A 24,350-nucleotide genomic window follows, 5' to 3' on the forward strand; every position below is an offset into this window, starting at 1 on the left:
TAAACCTTGATAGTAAAAATTGCCTCAAGAAGCCAATCAGAACATGGTAATATCACCAAAAAATCCCTGCACCTTCTTGTTTCCTGACATTGGGTGTCATTGGAGTTCTGTGCTCACTTTGCTTTGAGGAAGCAGAGATAAATGACACTGAAACATCAAATTAATTGCTTTGCAGTCAGCAGTCCCTCTGCCAGACGTATTGGATCACTCATTAGCTGACCATCATTTCTAAAAGACTTTGCTTTCTAAATTACGTTCAATTAATTGCAATTATCCTTAATTTGAACCTAAGACCCCTCTCCTCAAGACATTATCCACTAAATGAAAAGAAGTTTTGACACTAATCTCTGCATTTCTTTTTTTTATGCAGTAGTCCTGCATAATCCAAGCAAGAGTGCATCATTATACTAATCTCAGACACACAAATCTGAATCTATATTGAATGAGCAGGTAAGATTAGTTTGTCTCATTACCACACACAAATGCTTCTGCAACTGTGTTTTACACTTGGGCGGCTAAAATGGCAACCTTTTTGACAGGGAGAGAAAACAGTTTAAACACCAATCAAAGCATTTGACATAATTAACGTAGTCTGAACATCTTGGCAAGATCATTAAAAATGGAATTAGCAGTTGAGTGATAGCACGAATGTGGTACTCTAAAGGACTTCACATTTCTGGAGCTTATCTCATGCTCCGCTGAAACTCATTAATGTATCTATACTGAAAGCTGTGATTTTAGAGAAACTGAAATTAAGAGTTTGCATGCCTATTTACATGCAGATTATAGCAAAGAAATTGAATTACCAGTTGTTTCGAGGAATTCAATTTGGCCAGGTGTTCATGTGCAAGTTAAATAACTATATCTGTGATGTGTTCTGTACAAAACCAAGGCAGTTTTGTATCAGAGATTTTCCAGACAACTCAGATTATTATCTCTAATCCTAGGGTAAGGATTAAGAACCTGTAATAGACGTTGGTGGCTAGAAATCAGGCACGATATTTACTTTTTAAATGCCAGACTCTTACAACCTGTCTGTACTCTGTATGGGGAACTAGAAACTTCAGACTAAACAAAATGGGATCTTCTCTTGTCGTGGCGCTACACACCAGCAGCAAAGAGGGACATGCCGTTTGGAGCCTGTTCCTGAAGCACAGCCTGCAGTTTTCTTCCTCAAAACCCATTCAGGGCTCTGTGTTTCCTTTAAAGGCCTGGTAAAAGGAAAAATATGAATTAGGTAACAGTGGTGGTGATGACAGTGGCATATATTATTCACTTTGCATTTAATATAAAATACAGAAACATCCTATGGGATAAGCACTGGTACCCAAGACTCTCCCCTTTTACTGTTGTCCCTCTTTTCTCACCTCTAGCATTACATTCCTCTTTTTCCATGTCTTTCTCCCCACCTCTCTTTCACTCCCAGCAAATTTTCTTGATTTCTCCTTTTGGCAGTAAAATAACTTCAACATGACAGGTGGAGAGTACCTCTCACTCCCACATGGTATTTAGGACACCTTCGTTGGAGGTGGCAAATGTAGTTTTGAACATCCTCTGATTGAGGAATGAGTCAAAGCCAATTTCCCAGTTCCATCCATGTGACGGTGCCTTCTCACCATTGAAATTAGGCTATATTTTGCATTTTGGGGGAGCCAAAATACTGCTGGTATATGCTAGATGAATTATTAGAATCTCTATTTGTCAGAACCACTGAGGATGTGAGGGGAAGTCTGGAGTTTCCCCATAGATACCCCTATTTTCCTTCCACCTCTCAGACACCTTTCCATACCAAGGATCACACAATGCTACTGTCCTTTGAAAAGCCACTAGTTCATGAATCATTTTTAATTACCACCAAGTCATCTGTAAGGAAGAATCCAAAATGATCAAAAGTCATCTGTAAGGATGGGGAACCCATTGCCAAAGGCAATAACGAGAGACAGCTTTTTTTCTGAGCAGTTTACAACCAAATGGCAGTAAAAATGAAGTGGTATTGTACATCGTCTTTCATGGCGGGGCGGATGGAGACATGGATAGATGAAATAGCTTGAGTACAGTCACACAGGAAGTTTAAGATGAAACTGGAAAATTAAGCCAACATTGAAGTCCCTGGTGGTGCCTTAGCCCCTAGCCCTTGCCTCATCTGTTGGACTGACCTTTTCTGAACCAAAGAAAATCTTTAATTTTTCTGATGCTGAGGCAAAAAGTGTAAAAACTAGGGTAGGCACAGAGCAATCCTGCCTCTATAAACCCCTCCCTGTTTCAGGCATAGTTGTGGTGCTGAAAGATGAACTGCAACCTAGGATTCAAATTCTGGTCTCCCCTGTCTCAGGAGTAGGAAAGTTAGTCCAGACTAGCTTCATCTGACTAAGACAACCCAGTCTGGGTGGCTGGTGTTCTGAGGCGGAGCAACGTACTCAGTTCTGCCCATGCTCTGCCCCACCCTCCGTGTGCACCTGGGAAACGACGTGAAATAGTGGCCTTGTGAGTCTCTCTCTCTCCTCCGCACGGGCACTTGCCATGGCATTAAAATGAATGCACTGGAAATGCTGCTCACCACATGACACCTTTTCCCTTCTTTTCCTTGTGCTTCGGTTTTCCCATTTCTTTGGAGCACAGAGGAGTCCTCAGAGTGATGGTGACTTACATGACATTATGTAAACTTTGTAACCTAGAACAAGGAGATATATATACACACACACACATATATATGCTTTTAATATCAAAGTGTTTTTATTTATTCTACTTCATATTTCATTAGCACCGTACAGATTTTTAAATCTATTCTCAAATATTTTTTGACTAGGTATCTGAATGTCCCCTTAAATTCAAATGTCAGTGTATTTGTCCAGGCCTACTTGCAGAACCAGCCAGCTGAGAAATGGAGCATGAATTCATTAGCAAATCATACTCACCAGAACTGACCTTACAACCTGCATGAATCAAAAAGAAAGACTTAGCTTGGCTGACTTCTGTGAAAAAACAGAGGCTAGCACAGTCAAAGAGGGCAAGATTCAAAGAACAAAATGTTGTTATCAATCTTGTAACATCAAATCAAAGACAATGGAAAGGAAAAAATATAGAAATAAGTCTCTGAGACTATTCCAGTGAATGTGACAGTTGCTTACTAGCTTTTAAAAAAAAATGCACAGGTAGCCTTTATCAGTGTGGAACTGGAGAGTCACATAATGACAGCCTACGCATTTTCACTCTAGGGAAGAAAGCGTTTTACAGCCTAAAAGAAATTGCTGTAGTGACCCAGGGGAACTGCCAATGTTTCTTGGATGAGGACAATTAACCAAAACAATATTGTTAATTTTGCCACAAGTTTTAAATGATCTAGAAAGCAGAATACACACTTTGCCTTAATAGACTCAACTCAGGCTCTGCAGCAGAAGGAAATTTCAGTAAAAACCTGCAGCAGCCAGGGCTGCAAATGGGAAACCAACACACCTGCAGGAATAGATATGCACAGATCTTAACAGCGCAATTGAACTTCTGTTAGCTGGATTCAGGAGGGAGCAGCCTAGACCCACAAAGGCCAGCGCTGCGATGCTCCCCGGTTGGCACCTCTGTCACCACGAGAATTGCGGAGAGCTGGCAACAGCAGTAATCACCTGCACACAGTGCCTTTCCTCCCTGGAAGGGTCTCCTGACATACACATCTGCATCAAAACAGGCATTGCCCTAAGTAAATATTAGCTCCACAGCACAGATAAGGAAGTAGAGGTCCATGGCTTATCCCGGCTTACACAACAAGCCACTGGTACAACTAGTCTCCAACAACAGTCCCTGCTGAATCTTGATTCCCACACAACTGCGCTTACAATAATTTTAGAAATTAGCAGCTTTGTGAGCCCCTCAGCCTCAGAAGTGGTGAAGCAGGAGAACAATCCATGGCTGCCTGCAGTGAAAAGGCCCATAACATTTAGGCTGGTGGCACTCCAACCGGTGCCGTAGAGGCTGAGGCATACACAGATCCTAGCTGGTTATAACGGCAGTGTTTTAGGCAAATACTTGTGCCAGGGAATTGCTGTCAAGTGCCAAAGGAGGACAAGGCTGTGATGGATGCATGCGCCCCACGTGAGGGCATACCAGCCAGCCAGCACACTGCAGAGCTACAGCAGCAGAACACCACTTGCAGAGAGCCTTGTTTCTTTGTCAGGAGCATTTCTTCTTTTCTCCTTTTTAACTAGATGACAGGGACCAATTAAAGTAATGAGCCTCACAAAGTATTTCCCTTGGCTAACAGCAGCCTGTATTAATGTCTGAAGAAGTGCAGCATTTGGACCATAAGCTTTCTTGTTAGATGTTAACACTTTGCAACATGCTTCAACATCCTGTGAAGTTCTCCATCTCTCAGACTGGTGCCTTTGTCAGATATAACGGCCTCTCTCCTGTTTCCCATGGCTGATTGTATCCCAGCACCCCTGTAGATGTGAGCACCCAAGCAGCACAGCTGTTACTGCCCAAGGCCCAGCTTCTCCTAGAAGAGCCATAGAGGTATGAATCCCAGCCAGGCAATTCCTTTTCTGTGAACACAGCCTAATTTTGCAATTGTCTCATTTAATATTTTTGTTTGTAGAGTGGGGTTTTTTTTGGTGGGGGAGGCTTAAGCTAAAATATATAATCACTTCAAGTTTGATCTCCCTCAACCTGCTAAATCAGTTTTGGAAAGAAAGCCACAGGTTTAATTTTTTGAGATAGCTTGTTTTCATAACTGTTGTAATAAATGATTGTGAAGAAAATTTCTCTGTTGAACTTGACAAGCTTCTGCTTACAAAAAAAAAAGGTAACCATTGACTTTGGCTTGGATTCTTCCAGCTTGTTCTAATTACCACTCTCACGATATTCTTGTAAAATGCCAGACTTTCAAATGTGTTGTAAATGCAAACAGTGAAAAGGAATTACATGTGGAGATAGCGTCAAAAAAACCAAAGAGAGTTTATTAACTTATTCAGTTCCTGTTTCAGTGCTCGATCAAGCAGGTGCCATGTCACGATGGATGCAGGCCCTGGAATTTGGATCCAGATCTGAATCTGCTTACCTTCCAAATCAGGGCCTTTCCAGACCTGTGGCTGCCCTCCAAGTCCATCACTGAAGCTAAAACTAAGGCACTGTTCCACATTCTAGACTCAATTTTTGTGCCCAATGTTAAACCCTTGGGGTGATAAATGAGCATCTCTGGGGTTGAAGGACTGTAACAGCCTACCTCAGGCTCCAGTTGTAGACTTGTGCTATAACTTTCCTGTATGACTTGGGTCTCTGCTTCATTATTATAATTGATTCTGGTCAGCATCACTGCCAGTGAAAACTGCCTGGACATCTTGGTGGGAAGTTAGTACAACAATGATCCAAGGCTCCCCCTCTACCACCAGCTCTTGTTTGAGGACCACACGAGAACCAGGATGGACGAAGGAGCAGACATACAAGCGGAGCACTGCATTTAGGTGGAAGGAAAGGACAGCGCACTTTAAGCGTAGTCCAGCACCATGTGCAAGAAAACTAAGCTAAAGAGAAAAGAGGGAATGGCTCAGCGTACCCTCAAATATGGGCACACCTGCAAACTTCCAAAAGGACTAAGATCAGACTGAAGGTGGTATAAGCCAGGACTTTTGCTCTTTTGATGAGGCTTGTAGCTTGTGCTATATTTCAACAGCAAAGTGACTAGAATCAACGTACTTCTTCAGAGCAGGAACTTCCAACTCTTTGGAAGAAAACAGTTGACTGAAATCAGGTTTCGGACTCCAAGGATGCAAAAGCAATGTGAACAAGGCTACATCACGTTAGCAAATTCAAGAACTGTACCAATCACTCCAGATTTTCATCTTACCTTAAAGTGCATAAATATTCCTCTATTAATCATCATCATCCCCTCCTTGTTTCACTACTCCTCAGTTTTAGACAGAGACTGCTAAGTACTTTGAGAGATTGCTGCTGGTAAAACATTACACTGGAATGATCCCCAGTCCTCCTCCACCTTGGAAAAGAAGGGACTTAGGACTTTTACAGAAAGTGCTCAGCTCTTGGCCAAATAGATCAATGGGGAGTCAATAACAACATCCAAAACAGAGAACTGGAGTCCTAGCAAGCCAGACAACCGTCACATCTGAAAATGATACGTCAATATCACAGTGAAACCTTGCATTTATTTATCATTTCATCTCCAAACACACCAGACCATATGAAATTATTTAACTTCACAGTATCTACACCAGGTCATCTTGGCATTATTATCCCTGTTTTAAAGATGATGATATTTACCAAGGTCCTGGACCTGTAAGGAGTTGCCCAGATGACACTACCCTGACACCAATGGCAAGAATGTATGTCACTTGGCAGGACGATGCCCTAACTGATCATGCCAAAGACACAGAGGACAGTGCCCAGAATACAAATTTTAACTCCAGAAAGCAGCTCCATTCAGGAAAGCAATTAGACATGTTCTTAAACTTGAGCATGTGCTTTTCGGTTCCAGGAACAGAATACAAGGCTCCTGATTACCAGTCTTTTGCTCAAAGCATTATTCTTGTCATTAAGAATAATGTTGTTAAAACCTTGAAGGAAATAGTTCTTTCAGATCAATCTAGAGGGCAAATTCATCTTGGATTCTGCTGTTGCTATTGAAGTCAGTGAGAGTTTTGCCATTAATTTCAGTATGATAAGGATCGAGCTCTTAATGCACACACTAACTTTTAATTGACTAAGGCAGAAGAATTAGGCTATTGTTTGCTTTGCACTCACCTGAGATTTTTTTCAAAACAATACCTTTTGTTTTACTTCAGTGACTGCCAGGTGTTCTGAACAGTCTGTGCTTTTCCATCTTAAAGCTAAATGTAATGCCAATTACAAAAAACCTCTCCAAAGACATTTGCCAGGTTTGAGACTCATTTTAACAGACATTTGGTAACAGTTGCTGGTAACTCGGAAACCACTATAGGCAATGATTGCTTTTATTGAAGAAAATAAAATGACCACAATTATATTGAATTGCACTCTCTTAAACTTGGAACTTGAAATTGGAGCTGTGCTGAAAGGAACAGATAGTGCACAGATGCTAATGTAATATACATTAATACTTGAAATTAAAAGCCACAAATTACACCAGTCATCTTTACTTACATAAGTAACTATTGGTCACTTAATCATTTGTTAATGATCACATCCAGGCAAGACAGCTACATGGCAAACACTATTATTGCTGTAGGCCTGTCCAAATCCCAATTTAGGTAAACTAACGATACTCCACCAAGTTAAATTCCCCCTGTGTTTTGATCTGATGTGCTGTTTTCTTCATTTCAGCTTATATGCTGTTATGGCATGTTGCTAGGCATTGTTAAATACTTTGAGATGCTGTCCTCACATCGTCATAGCAGGTGAGGTCCTCCTTAGTGTAAAATAACACTACACTGCTGCTGTCTAGGGAGCTACTAGGGAGCTAGTAGGGAGCTAGTAGCTTCAGGCTGAAAATTTGACCCATTGGGTTTAGATATATAAAAGACTTAGTTGGTATAATGTAATAGCAAGGAGAGTAAACAAATGACAAATAAACCAAACCATGTTCTCATGGTAACTGTTGTCCAACCTCATTACAAAGCAGATGTATTTCTGGCAGTTTAGGAAGGTATTAAGATCCTGATTGTAATGCCAGTATTTGGGATTTAGTCACTAGTCAAACTAGAAATCACCACTTTAGTAGTAACTTGCTGGAGAAACTTTTTTCAAACAAAAATTATATACATGATATATATTTGAGCTGTCATCCTCAGTGCTTGCTAGCACATGAAGTCCCTGAAGGATGGAGCAATTCTGAAGCAAGCTTACACAAGACCCCACAACTCTGCAGGGCACGGAGCACTCTCTGCACAACCCAAGGGGATGCTACAGGCACCAATCACCCTGCAGGTATATTCTAGATTAGAGCATAATCAAACAGTTTACAGGAGTCTTTATTTCAAGTAAATTACTGTCCCACAATCCAGTCTAAACATTTCCACAACCTGTGTATCTCTACACACACACACACACTTGTATGCACCTGTCAGCAAATTAAGCCACAGACCTACAGTGTTTATCCTTCAGTACTGCAGAAGTCATTATATGACCATTGTATATGATACAAGGCCTGCCTTTTCTGATTATATTCTCTCTCTGCTTAACTTAGCTCTTTCAAAGGTTGATTTCTTCAAAAATATTCATTTCCTAGCACATTCCTATACAAAAAAAAAAAAAGAAACTTTTTTAGAAACAGTTACGTTTGAAACCATGGTAGGAGAGACCAGAGAGCAACAAGCAAACCCCCTCAATTTCTGAATAAAATGCAATAGAGTCTGCATATTAAGGGAGGATTCTCCGCTGTTTTCTCATACAGTTGCCTAATACCCTGCCCTGCCTAATTGTCTTTCTATGCTCCCCCTACTGTCAATGGGTACAAAGAGGCAACAGAGCAGAAAATCCACCTCACCTACTTTAGAAATTTGTGCCAGAGAGAAAGGATCAATTGATTTTTAAAGGTGCTTGGCTCTCTCTACTGGTCACAGAGGGAGATGAGATAATTTACTTGGACTGGACAGTCAACTTTTACTGAGTTTGTGAGGGAAGAGCCCATCACTGAAAGACTTACTAAAAGGGTTGCTGTTTAGATGAGCTTAAGTTTCTTCAAAAAGGCAGTGGATAGATATACTCCATGCAACTGCACACAGTCAGTACCATCTCTCAGCTCTGCTTTCTGTCTTTGTGCCTTTGCTTGGGAAGGGAAGTCCAGTAAGATTTCTTGGTCAAGATCACATTTCAGTACCTCAGCCATGAAGCTGGGTCCTTCAGAAGATTAGAAAGTTAAAAAGAGCCTGTTGGCATTGTTTCCTGAGGAAAGGATGCACAAAGGAGCAAATCTCTCCTCAGTACATGTTCACACCTTGAAATAAGACCTGTTGGAAGGCTTTGCCTGCATAATAGATAGACTGTGCTATCAAAGATGAAAATTGCAAAATTGCATTCCTGGTTCCCTTTCAACACGTTTTTTTGGGGGGGAAAGAAAACGAGCCTTCAGAATACATTGGTTGTGAAATTAAGTTATTTTCTCATTATTCTATTTGTTTTATAACCCACTGGTTTGTGATATACACACCTAGCCACTGCTTGGGAAGACCAAATATTATGTGAGGTCACCCTCTCAAGGAAGCAATGGCTTGTATAACCCTGTTTTCTCTGATTTCCCGCAGAATCCCTCAAATCCCCCTCTTCAAAGGTATCACTTGCTATTGATCTCTGCTGCAGCAGAAAGCATATCCTAACACACACACTCAAAGAAAAGCTGAAAATTAGAGCAGGCTGGAAAACAAGAATCCTTTTTTGCAAAACAGACTGAGATTTTGCCATTTGAACTTGTTCTGTACCCAGTAACAGAAAGAAAGGAGAAATTGTCCCACCAGCCGATGTTTACAACCTGCATCTGAGATGCACGAGAGCCAACCTGAAGTCTCTAGCTGGCCTGCCCACAGCAGCTTTCTGAACTTGTCTCTTGCATGCGGGCTGGAAGCTCTGACTCCCACACTATGGATTCAACCACTCTCAATGTCTCCCATTACAGCTTTTCCACTTTATATAAAAAATTGACTACTTCTTGGCCCAGAAATGCTTGGATTTGATCTTTGATCTCCCACATCACAGCTAAGAATCTGAATCACCTGGCTGTGTTTAGTGAAAACTCCAGAAGAGATTAAGAGAAAGGCTGACTACAGACTGCCGGATGAGGACACTATTTGGCATTAGGAAGATGCAGGTAGAAAACTGTCTTCTGGTTTAGGATTTTAATGTCAGTTTATTATATTTTGGAAGCTAAACAGTGAAGTCCTGGTAATGTTGGAGTGAGTCCATATCTCTACCTAAGCATCCAGGATACCACTGAAAAATGTCCTGTTTTGCTGAATCAGTGTTTTTCAATTAGTGTTCAAAGGTTAAAGAGAACGTGATGCCAAAATTTTGTGAGCCACCATAGTGCAGTTTTGAGTAACCTCTTCTGGCAAATTGTATATTTATATATAAGTTGCCTAGAGCAGTGCAGTACCAGTTCAATAGCACTTAGTAAAAATGACACCAGTCCCAGGATTTACATAGAAGTCACCCTCCCTTGTCCAGACTTAAGCAAATTGTTTGAGAGAGCCCAGCCTTTGGGAAAGGAGCTATACAGTTTATCCAGATGTCCCAAGACAAAAAGAGAAGAGAAACAATTATTATCTGCTGCTGCAGCCTGTTTTGGAAAGAATTTCTTGGGCTGAGGTGGGCCGAAGCCAGGCGACGGCAGGCAAGAATACCCATAGTAACTTCAAATCCTGACAAAGTGCCTTGGGGAACTTTTGTACCTTGATGAGCAGCATGCATTTGAGAAAGCTTTTTGTTTGTTGTTTGTCTTGTTCAAGAGCCCTTTAGATTCTGGTGGCTGCGGTTTTATTAAAAACTACCCCTATTGTTGTGCGGGCTCCTGAGCTGATGGCCTCCGGTTGAATGCATGCCTTTACAAGTGACTTGAAATCATTCACTGTCACACTGACTCTTCTGTTTCATTTTCTGCTTACTGAGCACAGAGCGGAGATGGATGCTTTCACTGGGTCTGTCACCTGCAAAGCCTTGGAGGGAGTGCCCAGAAATAAACATGGTGATTTTTCTTTCTGCACTACTGATCCCAGTGGAAGTCAACTTTTTCCTAATCCTCCTAGAATATTCTGTGGTTAAAGGAAAGAGATCATCTCACCTATCTTTTTGCACATTAACCCCACATGCATACTTTCTGCCAGCCCCCAGTATGGAGATGACTCTTTCACTTGAAGGTAGCCAGAAGCACATCGTGCCATTTCCCAGGTGACTCCAGCGTTTGCCCCGCACTGTGCTTCCAGAAGAGTTCAGATCCTTCGCTCTGACAATGGGAACAGAGACTCACTCAGTGTTACCTTTGCATTAGCCTTCCCAGTTCCTCAATTCATTATCTCACATTTTTCTTTACTTGATATTTTTTCCTTTGAATTTGTGTGATGCCAGTGATCAAAGCTGGCTCCCCTTTTCTTCCTCCCCATGACATCCTATCAGTGCATGACCCTGGAGGTGTACAGCTCTCAGAGCACATACCCATCAGGTGCCTCTATGAAACCAAGAAAAGCCAAGCAACTTCTCTAGTAGATTTTCATCAGATGGTGTCAAGTTCAAAACAAACAGAAAATAGCAATTTTGATTTTCTCTGGGTATGTAAAGTTAAAGATCTGGAGCTCTATAAAGTGAGAGAGCCCTTCATAGACCCCAAAGATGGAAAGAAATGGGAGAACAGAGATGACTTCTCTGAGAAATCTCAAGTGAATAACGTGTTGCTCTGGATAAGGCCAGGTCAGAAAAGAGCCACTCTTTATGCTGACTTGCTCCTTACCAAGAGGTACACCAGAGTCCTTGGTACTGAGTCCGTGGTACCAGGAGTGTGCTACCTCTATGTTGTGCCCTAACTACAGATTAGTGAACTACAAAGTCTTTCTGATTTTGCAACCTTAAGCATAAAGTTTCCCCCAGGGTTAGGAATGCTTTTTTCCATGTATTCCAGTCTGTAGAAATTTTAAATGTTCCCTCTCTAACACTTCCTCTTTCTGAGTAATTTTTGTTAATTTCTTGTTTTACAAAAATTGCGTGGATCATGAGATCAGAACTCCAGGATAAGTTAAATTCTTCCAAACTGTCTAACCAAAAAACCCCCTTTGCTTCTGACCTTAACAAAAAAGAAGGTAGTTTACTTTCTAATTTGTTCTTCTTTTTCTTCTTCTATATACCATCTCCTTGTGTGGCAGTCACTACTGATTGTGATGCAGGGTTTGTTGGTTTAGGGTTTTCTTTTTGGTGATGTATGATTTTTTATTAAGATGAAAACCAAGAAGCACTTTCACATCAGGTAGCTTCCCAGTCTCTTCCCATCTGAGTCGCAATTTAGAAGCAAAAACCTAAAAATCTGATGTCCATTCACATGGACATAGATATTTTAGCACTGTTTCCAAAGCTGGTCTTCGTCACGGTAATTGCATGTGACAGCTAAGGTTTTGAACTTTTTTCATAAAACAAAGAGTTCATCTTCCAGTTTACCAAGCAAAAAAGACATTAAATTTAATTAAGACATTAAGCAATTGGATAATATCTCACAATATCATTTTTCTTTGGTAAAGGAAAAATTATCTCAAAAATAGTCTCAAAGAACATCAGGGACCACTGGAAATGCTCATATTTTTAGATTTGAGAGAGCATCTTTGCTGAAGTTCTTTACTGAAAAGGAATGAGAATCATAGAATCAGAGAATCACAGAATCATAGAATCAAAGAATCATTTAGGTTGGAAAAGACCTTTAAGATCATTGAGTCCAACTGTGAACCTAATACTGCCAAGTCCACCACTAAACCATGTCCCTAAGCACCACATCTACACGCCTTTTAAATACCTCCAGGGATGGTGACTCCACCACTTCCCTGGGCAGCCTGTTCCAATGCTTAATAACCCTTTCGGTGAAGAAATTTTTCCTAATATCCAATCTAAACCTCCCCTAGCACAACTTGAAGCCATTTCCTCTCGTCCTATCGCTAGTTACTTGGGAGAAGAGACCAACACCCACCTCGCTACAACCTCCTTTCAGGTAGTTGTAGAGCGCGATGAGGTCTCTCCTCAGCCTCCTCTTCTCCAGACTAAACAGTCCCAGTTCCCTCAGCCGCTCCTCATAAGACTTGTGCTCCAGACCCTTCACCAGCTTCGTTGCCCTTCTCTGGACACGCTCCAGCACCTCAATGTCCTTCTTGTAGTGAGGGGCTCAAAACTGAACACAGCATTCGAGGTGCGGCCTCACCAGTGCCGAGTACAGGGGGACAATCACTTCCCCAGTCCTGCTGGCCACAGAATGCAGAAGCCCAAAATTATGTTCACTGCAACTACAAAGTGGGAAAAAGATAGGAGAGAGTGAAAAGCTGTTGCAGGAGATACCTTTTAGGGCACTTGATACACAGAGCAAGAGATAGTCAAGATGAAGTGGTGACCATTTAGAAATCAAACTCATCATAAAGGTATTTTAAATAGTTTCAATATTTGACTTCTATGCAGTCACCCTGTCCCTTCTCCTTGTTTCAGTGACAAAAAAAGGAGCTCCTGCTTCAGTTCATACTGTAGCTCTACTGCAACTGTGGAAGAGCAACTAGAGTCTAGCCTGCTTCATGTGTCATTGACAAAGTTGTCAACTGAGTCCCCGGCTGCAGATTCTTTATTGGTGGTGATAATGTGAGAAGCAGAAGGGAACACAGCTTGACTTGCAGGGCCCAGGCTGAATTCCCACTTAGAAAAATAATCCCTTTACTCATAAACTGAGCAAATCTGATAATGAGTCATCAATAGAAAACAAATGGGGAACCCTCGCAATCAGCCGTGAGGAGGTCCATCTGACTCCACAGAATCTGCAGTAAGGAGTAAAGAGATGAAGGGAGGGTTCAGTGGGATCAAATTCAGTGGGATTGTGCAGCAGGTATGTACTTTCTATATGTAAAATATTTCAGAAAACTGTGGAAAAATCATCAATTATTAGTGTGCAGTTGGTATGAGAAAAACAAACAGTGGACACAGCTGAGATGTAATCCTGCCTTGCTACTCACCTCAAAAGGTCAGTAGTCAAGGATGGTGACTGTCTTCAAAGTGAGGAAGAGACATGGGAGTTTGACCACCTGATCTATTCACGGGGAATTTTTAAATGGGGCAAAAAGGATGAGTTCATCTGCAGCAAAGAGCATACGTTTCCAAGAGTCTTGCAGAGAGAAAATCTGAACAACAACAAAAAAGTTTATTTAGCTACAATATACAACTACAAAAATGTTGAATTTTGGACATTTTGAGTTGAAAAAGAGCTCTGCCAGCATCCATGGCTCAGATGCTCAAAGTCACCACTGAACAGGAAGTAGGGATGTAGGGATGGAACAGAAGTTCTTAGGGGATCAGTCCTCATCACAGAGCCAAGAGAGGGAAACCACCTACAGGCTAGTCTCTTGGGTCCAATTCTCCATAAAGCTTGGGAGGCGTCAAGGATTTTGCTGTGGTATCCTGGTTTCGGCTGGAATAGAGTTAATTTTCCTCCTAGTAGCTGGTATTTAATGCTGTGTTTTGGATTTAACAGGAGAATAATGTGATAACACACTGATGTTTTAGTTGTTGCTAAGCAGTGCTTATACTAAGTCAAGGACATTTCAGCTTCCTATGCTTTGCCAGCGAGGAGGTGTACAAGAAGCGGGGAGGGACCATAGCCGAGACACCTGACCCAAACTGTCCAAAGGGATATTCCATACCATATGACGTCATGCTCAGTATATAAACGGGGGGGGGGAGTTGACCGGGGGGTAGCAATCGCTGCCCAGGGACTGGCTGGGTGTTGGTCGGCGGGTGGTGAGTGGTTGCATCACTTGTTTTTCCTGGGTTTTGTTTCTGGCTCTCTTTTTTGTTGTTTTCCTTTATGCTACATTTTTTTTTAAATTATTATTTTATTTATTTCAATCATTAAACTGTTCTTATCTCAACCCATGAGTTTTCTTATTTTTGCCCTTCCGATTCTCTCCCCCATCCCACTGGAGCTGGAGAGGGTGAGTGAGCGGCTGTGTGGTGCTTGGCTGCCGACTGGGGTTAAACCACAATATCTGGGAAGAGGAGTCAAGCCCCAGGTGACAACCACATTTTCTGGTGTAAAATGGCATGTGCAGCCATAATCAAAAAAGGTGAGATTTTGATTCAGTTTTCCTTTGCTTTTCAGTTTAAGGATGGCAGTTTCAAATCTATAGTGCCATTTTACTCCATCCAACTTTTCTACCTGGGATAGAAAGTGCTAGTGCACTGTTGAGTCAAAGTTTGTTTAGCTGCTTCTCAGATTGCATCTCAATGCAGGTAGCAGCCCTCCATCCTCAATCCCTGTTGCAATACTTGACATAACAAGTGCTCTGTGAAGACCTGACCTCAATAGCACAGAAAAACGGTCTAAAACCTAGCTATAGTTACTTTCCAGATAAATATGATCTATTCAGTTGTTGCGTTTTACTGGCTAACGTTAGAATGGGCGGAACTCTGCACAGCAGATAATTTATATCATAAAACTCTGTCCCGTACTGTACTTTGTAGTTATAATACCTACAGAATTAATTAATTGAAGCAGGAGAGGTACAGGTTAAAGTATATTTTGTCCTACTCCACTAAGATGTCATACATGTGAACCCTTTCCCTCCTACATCCCAGAGCACCCAAATCAGACTGAATGATTACCTCATGCTCCTCAGCACTAGGCAGAAGTCCCAGTTCGCTATCCTATAAATCCTGTATAATGACATACAGTGTCTAAGAAACAGGACTTGGGAGTGCACACTCTAAAGCTGCAGTCCTGAGTGTCTTCTGGTGTGTCTACACTAGTGTTTTAGTTTGAAGCAAGGTGCACTTTTGAAGTGAAACGCCAGACCACCCCCACTTAGTATGTTTTGCTTCATGTCGCAGAGCTGTCCTGGCTCTGAATCCCTTGCAGAGGAAACTATATCAGGAGATGTGCTCCAGAAACTCATCAAATGTGCTCCAGCTGCTGATCAACATTCAGCTCATGGGACCAGACTAGAGCTACCACAAAATGATCCTCCCCCTTGCCACACCTCTGGAAATGTGTGTTGTGCAGAGGTCACAGCACCAACCATTCACTTTTCTGAACCTGATTCCGTTGGGTCACAATACTTGGTAATACATGCACAATCGTTGCCCTCCCCACTGACCCCACAGGCATATCTGGAAAGCAAGTTTAAGGAGGACTGTAGTCTTGAGGATAGCTGAGGATACCTGTCATCAAGGATGGGTGTCATATGTGTCACCTCCTACTAGCACGTAGGCAACAACCCTCTTCCCACAAGGTTTTAGATAACAGCCAGAGTGGTAACAAAGCCCTTTGTCTTTACTACTCTTCTTACCAAGGGTGCTGGCAGAGACCACAAACGCCTTCATTTGCAGTATAAACATGCCAAGAGCACTTTTACACAGACAATTTGCTCCTTATGCCTTCTCCAAAATTTTGCAGTCTTCCTTAAGCCAATACAGAGGGGCATTCCTCTTTGCTTTAGAATGACTTCCTTACTGCAAGACTAGGTCCACATCAGAGTTTCGTGTTTTAAACTGGATGTTTGGAGAAATGGACTTTATGCGCATAGCTTGCTGTGTTTTGGGCAAGTCACGCAAATTCTATGCATCCCTTTTTCAGCTCTTTAAAATAAAGATAATCATTCTTTTAAACCTCTGTAAAGGAGCCAAAAGCTACTATAGCAATGTTTAAGTGCACCAGTTTGCAGTTTCCTAATAAAAAAGTTAACTCAACAGATTTTGGATCTTCCTAGTTCTGTCCAAAAACTGCTTCAAGAAAATTACCTGGTAGCAATAAATCCATATTTTCAGTACTGAAAACTTTGTCCTGGCTGGAAGACAAAAGTACAAAATTGTGCCAAAGTGAAAAATATTTCAGGCTCTTAAAAAAAGAACCTTTTCAGTTTTCCTATGAACATTATGGGGAGGTACTTTTTTCTATTTAATCCCAGCCAGTTTGCCCATTTCTCAGTCAGCACAGACACACACAAGATCAATTCACGTCTGTGCAGGATCTTTCTACCTACTGTGTTTAATTTTTCTGTCCAAAGCCATCATTTAAATAAATAAATAAAAACCTTTCTTCATCTGTGTTCCAAGCTACAACTGTTTTCATTAAAAACAGCAAAGGTTTTTCTGGGTATGTTACACCTTTAAACCTAGAAATTAATTACTGATAGGCATTCCTGCTGTCAAGCCACCCTGCATTTCCCTAGCTGAAGCCCAAATAACACAAAATCCATTCAGAGGCCATTATAAGGCCATGTTTTTAACTCCTCATTGGTGTATATTTTTTATCTTTTTCAGCTTTAACCAAGTCCGTTATTATTTTGAATGTTTCTCTAAGTCACCTTGAAATCTTCCCTTTTGCAGAGAAAAATCTGTCAGCATTTGCTTTTCCTCTCTCCATTTCCCCTGAACAAATATTCCTCATTTATCTCAAACTGCCTTTTTCCAATCAGTCTCACAAAAAGTCGCTCAAAAAGGTACAGCGCAGATGTTCCACAACAAGCTCTTTGTAAAAGATTTTTTACTTCCTTCTCTGATTCTGAACCTTCCCAGAGCTATTTTGAGGGCTGGGGTTTTGTTGCTGTTTTTTTTTAATTGTGTCATAGATTTTTAAGTAGGTTCTTGAATTAATTCATTGGAGAGTTCTCCAAGTGACTGGCCCTAAGCATTTGTCATTCATTACATTTTCACTGTCATAATCTGCTCGAAACCTTCAGAGTTAGTTAAAACTTAAGGCTCCGTTCACACATGACTGTCTCTAAACAAATTATGGTTTTTGAATTGCAAGGTGTTCCCTCCCTACAGCCATGCAAATTGTTTCTAATACTATAACTGCAATTGGTACTTAGGAAGATACTCCATAATTACTGGATGTGTACTATGGATCTCCTTTTGTAGACAGTGACCAAATGACACTGTCAGCCAGTAAAAATCTGACTCATACTTGGAAACTTTCAAAAATTTCTGTTGGAAGTTTTGCTAATTTCCATTCTCTCTCTTCTCTGAGAAGGGCAATTTGCGTACCATAAACATAGTCGTCCCAGCTCACCGGAGCTGGAACTCTGAGCAGCAGCAGGACCCTCTTGCACCTGTATTTTTCCTGTTTGATTCTCACAGGGGAAGCACATGAACATTCATACGTACATGTCCGCACACACACATGCATACACACCCTACAATAGCTACCATTTCAAAACGTAACATTTATATACTAACTGCAACAACTTACTACTTACAGTGCAGAGAATTGTTGTGTTATTTCTAACATCGTCGTGTGGCAAGGATGGGGAGATGAAGACATCTTAATGACTGTTGCCATATATGCATGTACAAAACAAACTGGTTATAATTATAAATGATTATGTACAAATAAGACGACTATTTTGAACTTAGGTCATTCCATTTCAGGAGTTTGAAATTATATTATCAACACCGTACAGGTAAGAAACACAGACAAAACTTAGCGGATGTTACGAAGTTTTGCTGGCATCTCATTTAGGAGCATGAAGCTACTCTTGCCTGTAGTTTCCTGTAAAAGAGGCTGGATAGATCCTTAAAATGGATAAAAGCAATGCAGACTGGGGCTGTGTCAGGGCAGCTTGGTTTCTGTGTTCACTCAGATGTTTCACCTCTCTAAGGATCTCTCTAAACTGCCACAATGTGCCTGTGGAGAGAGTGGTGCCCATCACTAGGAACTGGAAGGAGAGCTTTGCCTCTTTGCACACTGCTCAACAATTACATATAACCAAGCCGCAAGCTAAGAATAACTCCCATCACTGCTGACTTGCTGTGCGCTTTCTTGAAGATCGGCTTGGAAGGTACTATTAATCTTCACGTAATTTCCTGTTTTAAAAATGGGAAGCTGCTCTGAAAAAACTGGTCATATAATTTTTCATCATTGTGGCCCTCTTCAGTCCCTTCTTCCATTGAAACACAACTGGTTCTTAGCACTCTATTTTTTTCCTGCTTTATGCTTCTGCAGTGTGGGCCTTTAACCATGTTAAAAGATTTTCATATTCTTTAAAGTAAAAGAAATATAAATAAAACCAAACTCTCTATTGCTTCTTTTCTCAGTTACTGGCTTTTAAATAGATAATCTCATCTTCTAAGCTGCTTGCTCGGATAAATGCCCATTAATACGTCCAAAATGGCTTGTGATTTTGTAGGTTGCAATTAAAACAGATGTCAGAAGGAAGCAATCCTTTAAATAACTACAGAAACGTGCTCCCTTCTTTAGAGTGCTCATAGTTATTATCATGAACAACGTCCAAGTCATTAACACCCCCCCCCCCCCCGAGATCAAAGCTCTCACCTTACAAGCTGCTTTTATCTCTAAAGACCTTTCTGGTATAAATGTCCTAACTGCTCTGGGGATATATAGAGGAATCTGAGCATAACCTGACTATATTCATTGTCCTGAATTTCCACCAAGCTGTCTACACTGGGGACAGAGCTAAATTATACACCTCCTTTCTCCTTGCAAATCTCATGATATCTTAGTAGAGAAAAGCAGGCTTCGGTTTTATACCACATTTCTTACTCAAGGTATCTTAAAGGTTCTTTGCAACAAGAAGTTGAACAGTGATGACTCAGAATCCATGGCAGCAGAGGAGTTAGAAATTAGTCTCCAACAGATGTCTAGTAGCAATGGCTGTCTGAGATCTCTGGACCCTGGATCTAGGCTTTTTACTAGAAAAGATATTTGCCATAATGGTATTTTTCCAATATTCTTCTTTTCACAGGGTTTTTAACATCCAGTGAGTTGCTTACAAAGAGGCACTCAGAAATGAAGTCTATTTAATTACACATTGAGAAGATGCAATCTTTAGCAGAGCAGTACTATGACTCCCTTGTTCCCTGTGGTTTTTGGTACTAGCACCTGACGCTGAATCTGAACCCCAGTATAAAAAATGAAGCCACAAAACTTCTGGTCAAGAAGGAAGAGGAAAGCAGTAACTCACATAACCATTTAGGCTACTGTTCCCATTCTTCTTCTACGTGCTCAAATCATCAAGCCCTTTGTCAGACCTGTATAAATCAGTAGATTAAATTATGACATGGTACAGCATCTAATCATGTCTGGCATTCCAGTCATAACAACCTTATCTTTGAAACCAGATCCTGACCAGCAATTAGATCATAATCACAGCTACCATGGTTTGGTATAACAAAATAGTTTTGCTTCTCCCTATTGACTTTTCTTTGGTTTACCTTCTAATCATTTCCTACAATGCTAACTGTTGAATACATTACCAATACCTCTAAATTACCTCTAGACTTCTCTTTTTTCCCTCTTAGATATTTATACACTGAATTAAAATCACAGTAGGACATCTATGTCTGCTTCCACTTGCCGAGATTTAAGTTGCCTCTCTCATGTGTTGATAGATGCACGTAGCATAATGCAAGCAGGATATTAAAAAACTAATTCTTTTTCTTTCCCCTCTTTAAATATCTTGCCTTTTTTTTAAGGATCAACTAACTCAAGTAGCTCTTTTGTATTCCTTTATTAGCTTGCAGCATGCTTTGTTAAGCATGACATGGCAACACAGTTTAAAAATGAACAAGAGTGGCCATGATGAATGTGTTTTTTAAAAAAGACTAATCCACCATTTAGTCTGATTTCCCCTTTCTGGTTATGGCTTTTTTTTAAGTAGGCAAATGGCAAAATGACTTAGGAGATTTCTGGAAAAACAACAATTAAAATAGCAAGAACTCAGCTTGTGCCTATAAAAAATGACTAGAAAGGTTAGACTGATTTGTATATCCTGAAGTAAAGTGTATTTCAAGTGATTGTGTGCTATAGGGAGAATTCAGTCTCATTTGGGCACTACATGGATTTCCACTAAAGAGATTCTGCTAAATCTCTTACCGTCCTCCTCTCCCAGCAGGAGAATGTGAGATACAAAACTAGTGGTGGTCCACCATTATCATCCATGATGGGTCACTAGTGTTGCACCTGTGCATTGTGAGAGTAAAGTACCATTAGTCCAAAATGGCAGCACATACAGTGCTAGGCTTGCAGATGGGACTACCCAAAACGATGGGCAATGCTGGATCGGTCTCCACAGGCTTTATTCCCAGGGGTTTCCTTTCATGCCAACAATTCTTCTCTAGTGTAAAAGTGAAATGGCTCCACCAGATTTGATTTGAGATGCACAGATCTTCATCAGCAAAGGATCTGACACGATGAAGCTAAACATGGGAATAAACGGAGGAATTGAAGAACAGATAACAGTGCTGATGTTGAAGGTCATGTAGTCTGACATTCCTGCTCAAAGCAGGTCATGTAGAGCAGGTTGCCCAGGACCGTGTCTATCTGGGTTTTAAATATCTTCAAGGATGGAGACAACTGCTCTAGGAAAATTGTTTCGGTAGGACACTTCAGTAGGATGTCACCCTGTACGTTTGCAGACATGAGCAAATAAATAGGTAAAGCACCAGAAGTATTTCCAAACATGTACATGCATTCCTTTCTCTGGGGAAATGTCCTTACCCAGACTATAAAAATCTCAGGTTTAATAGTCAGAGATTATACGGGAATGCCATCAGCAAATTTGTTCCTGGTCTACAGATCATTTACAAAGAGTTTGTTCCACTGATTTCCCATTCACAGTTCATGCTCTGATGCTTTGTTACACAACTCAACCTCTTTGTTTCTGGAAGATTTACGTAATTTTTCATCCCGGCACAAAATCTAAATAGGAAATTTTACACTACGTGAAGTATTCTCTCGGTAAATGTTTGTGCATTTCAGCCTGACATTTGACTTACACTGTAATAAAAGACCTTAAGCACTCAAATGATTGTGAAAGGCAGACACAAATGGCTTGCAAACAAAACCATTATATCTGAATTCACACTCAAATGTGTGAATATTCAAAAGTATTCACAGAAAAACTGATCCTAATGTTCACTAAGCACTCACTAATCAGTGTTTGGGAAGTGTATTTGCTTATGGTCCTCTCTGGTCAGTGCGTGATTTTGAAAAACACCTTGCTTTCCTTCCAGTTCTGCTTCTCGTAATTTATGGCAGATGAGCTTATTAACAACTGCTGTAGCAACTGCCCTGAGTTGCTCCTGCCCCCTCTCCCACTTAGAGTCTGCAGTTGTCTGACTTCCCAACACAAGAGAGTTGGGAAGTCATTCGGGAATTTCACTGAACAAATTGTCTGTTATTTTGAGGAACTAAGACACGTCCCATGAGCATTCCTGTCTGTTCTGGGTGCGTAATATAGCTGCAGCTTTTAGTCTTTTAAGCCATGAATTTGTTTCAAAGTATGAGGTGGTGAAGACCGTGTTGGCACATGGAGCGTGTGTGTCCCGGCAGCTGACCTGAACCTCTAGCCCATGACCGTCCACAGCCATGTGTTGGGCAGGACCCAGCACCCAGGGCTCTGGATAATGCTGCCTCATGATACTTTGGGCAAAATGTTTCCTGGTCCAGTTGCCCTTTTCTGTCAGCAGCACCTTTTTAAAATTTAATTCTGATTTGCTCTTTTAATGAACCCATTGTTCTCTATTTTGCTGTTTATCTTCCTAGCATTAGTAGGCTTCATGCATTTTTATGGAATTGTCAAGTTCTTCTAATGAAATAAACTTATTTTTTGGTCTAAATAAATTGAACTCTGAATTGTTCTTACCTCCCTTTATTAGGCTGTTTACCACATTTTAGCCCAGTGAGGCTTTTTCGATTCCTCACATTTGGTATCTGCTTGGATCTCCAGCCACGAAACAAGGTTGAGTCCCTTCTGCAAAGTACCGAGAGCCCTCACTACATGGTGAGCACCTCTTCTCCCTGTAGGACTGAACCAAGGCTCCACTGGTTCTGAGGTCGTGAGATCTCATTCTCTATTTTGATTTATTTCCTCACCTTATGGTCATGAGCTGCACAACCCTTCTGATTTTCTACCACCCATTTAATGGGGCTCACGACACTCATTTTCATTTTGTTGTTTTCTCCTCTACAGTTAGAAAAACTCTTTTTTCCCCCTTCAGTTTGCAGCTTACTCACTTCTGAGGCAAAAAAACTCCAACGACCAGTGAATAAAAATAAGAATTCTAAACAGCACTTAAGATAGATAGAGAAATAAATAAATAAATAAATAAATACACACGTACGTGTGTAGATCTGCATTCCTATGTAAAATTGACCCAAATTACTAAGTGATTAATTAAGTGATGAATGCTCTTACTCTAACTGACATTAATAGAAGCTGCTGGATGTTCAGATCTATGTAAACTTAATCCTAACTTCGCATAGCTATTTTTTGACAAACTCAGCCAAACTCTCCAATAAGAGAGAGAAACAAAGTGAACTGAAAAATGTACTGTGAGCGACTGTAACATTCTGTATTTGTACTAAAAACAATAGCAGCTACTTCACAACAGGCAGGAAAATTCCTCTGTATTTAAGGGCATATGAAGAAAAAAGAGTCAGAAGGATACTCCTTTCATTACTGTGTTACTCAGAGTACAAGTTTCAGAGGGCATTTTTAGAAGGCTTCTACAATATTACATGGCATTACTGGCAATGTTGACTGACATAATTTAGAGTTAACACAGCAAAATGGGAATTGACACATTTTTTTCTGATTTCTTCCCATAAAAAATAATAATCCTATAGATCAACAGCACTTCCAGAGAAACAGTGAATAAGCCAGGCAGATTTGATATTGGTTTCAAATCTGAGATGACGCTCAAGTGCTGTCCTGAACTATCTAAATATTTTGACAGCAAGACTGGAATGGAAATATCATTAGGTCAGCATAGCTTGCACAATTTCACATTTCCCTCTTTCTGGTCATTTTGCAAGTAAGTTGTTTTCCTTCACTGCTTGTTGAAATCAGTGAGTTTTACACCTTCCTTGAGCTTAGGAACAGCCCTAGAGTGAGCTTTCTCCTTGATATTTTGACACCTGCTTTTCTGTTCCCAACAGAAACTAGGAATTATAGATGTGCCTTTACAGAGGTACCCATAGAGGTAACTTGCAATTTGGAGATTCAGGAATGCTGGATTCTGGAAGGTGATTGTATCTGGGCTAGGCAGCACATCTCTCATTGAGAGCACACAGGTAAAGCAATGAAAAGAGGAGATCCCATTTCACTTTTGTGCTAGTACCTGTAAAATCTACCTAGCCAAGTTCAGCTGTTGAAGCACATGGATGGTCTAATTGTAATTTACAACTCCATCCTGGGAGGACTGAACCGTGCAGTGACACAGTCCGTGCACAGATGGGACTTCTGTCTTGCATCAGCTGCTGCAAAAATACACTTACTGTCTGTAATAACATCTTGCCTTTTTCTGAGCCCCCACAAAAGAGTAAAGAAATTGCATCTCAGACACTGATCTTGTTACACGAACAAGTCCTGAGTCTCCCATATCACAAATGAAGTTTCATGAACTCCACAGCCAACTGGAGCTAAATTCTCTGGCCAGGTAACCCTGTTACACTTCCTCATCGCAATGTGATGTATTTTCCTTCACATCCCTGCTGCGACTGCAGGTGCAGGCAGACACTCCGGCATCAGCTGACTCCTGATCTCAGGCAGGTTTGCCTTGCAGATGGAAAAGACCAATTAGCTTTTCTTCTCTCTTGTTTTTTCAGTGAAACCTTACTTCCTCTGATTAATCCATCATTAGAGAGCATATGAAAGCTGTTGTGCAAGGAAGAAGGGAAGGCAAGAAGCAAGTAA

Source organism: Calonectris borealis, chromosome 3, assembly GCF_964195595.1.
Source record: "Calonectris borealis chromosome 3, bCalBor7.hap1.2, whole genome shotgun sequence".
Lineage (NCBI taxonomy): Eukaryota > Metazoa > Chordata > Aves > Procellariiformes > Procellariidae > Calonectris > Calonectris borealis.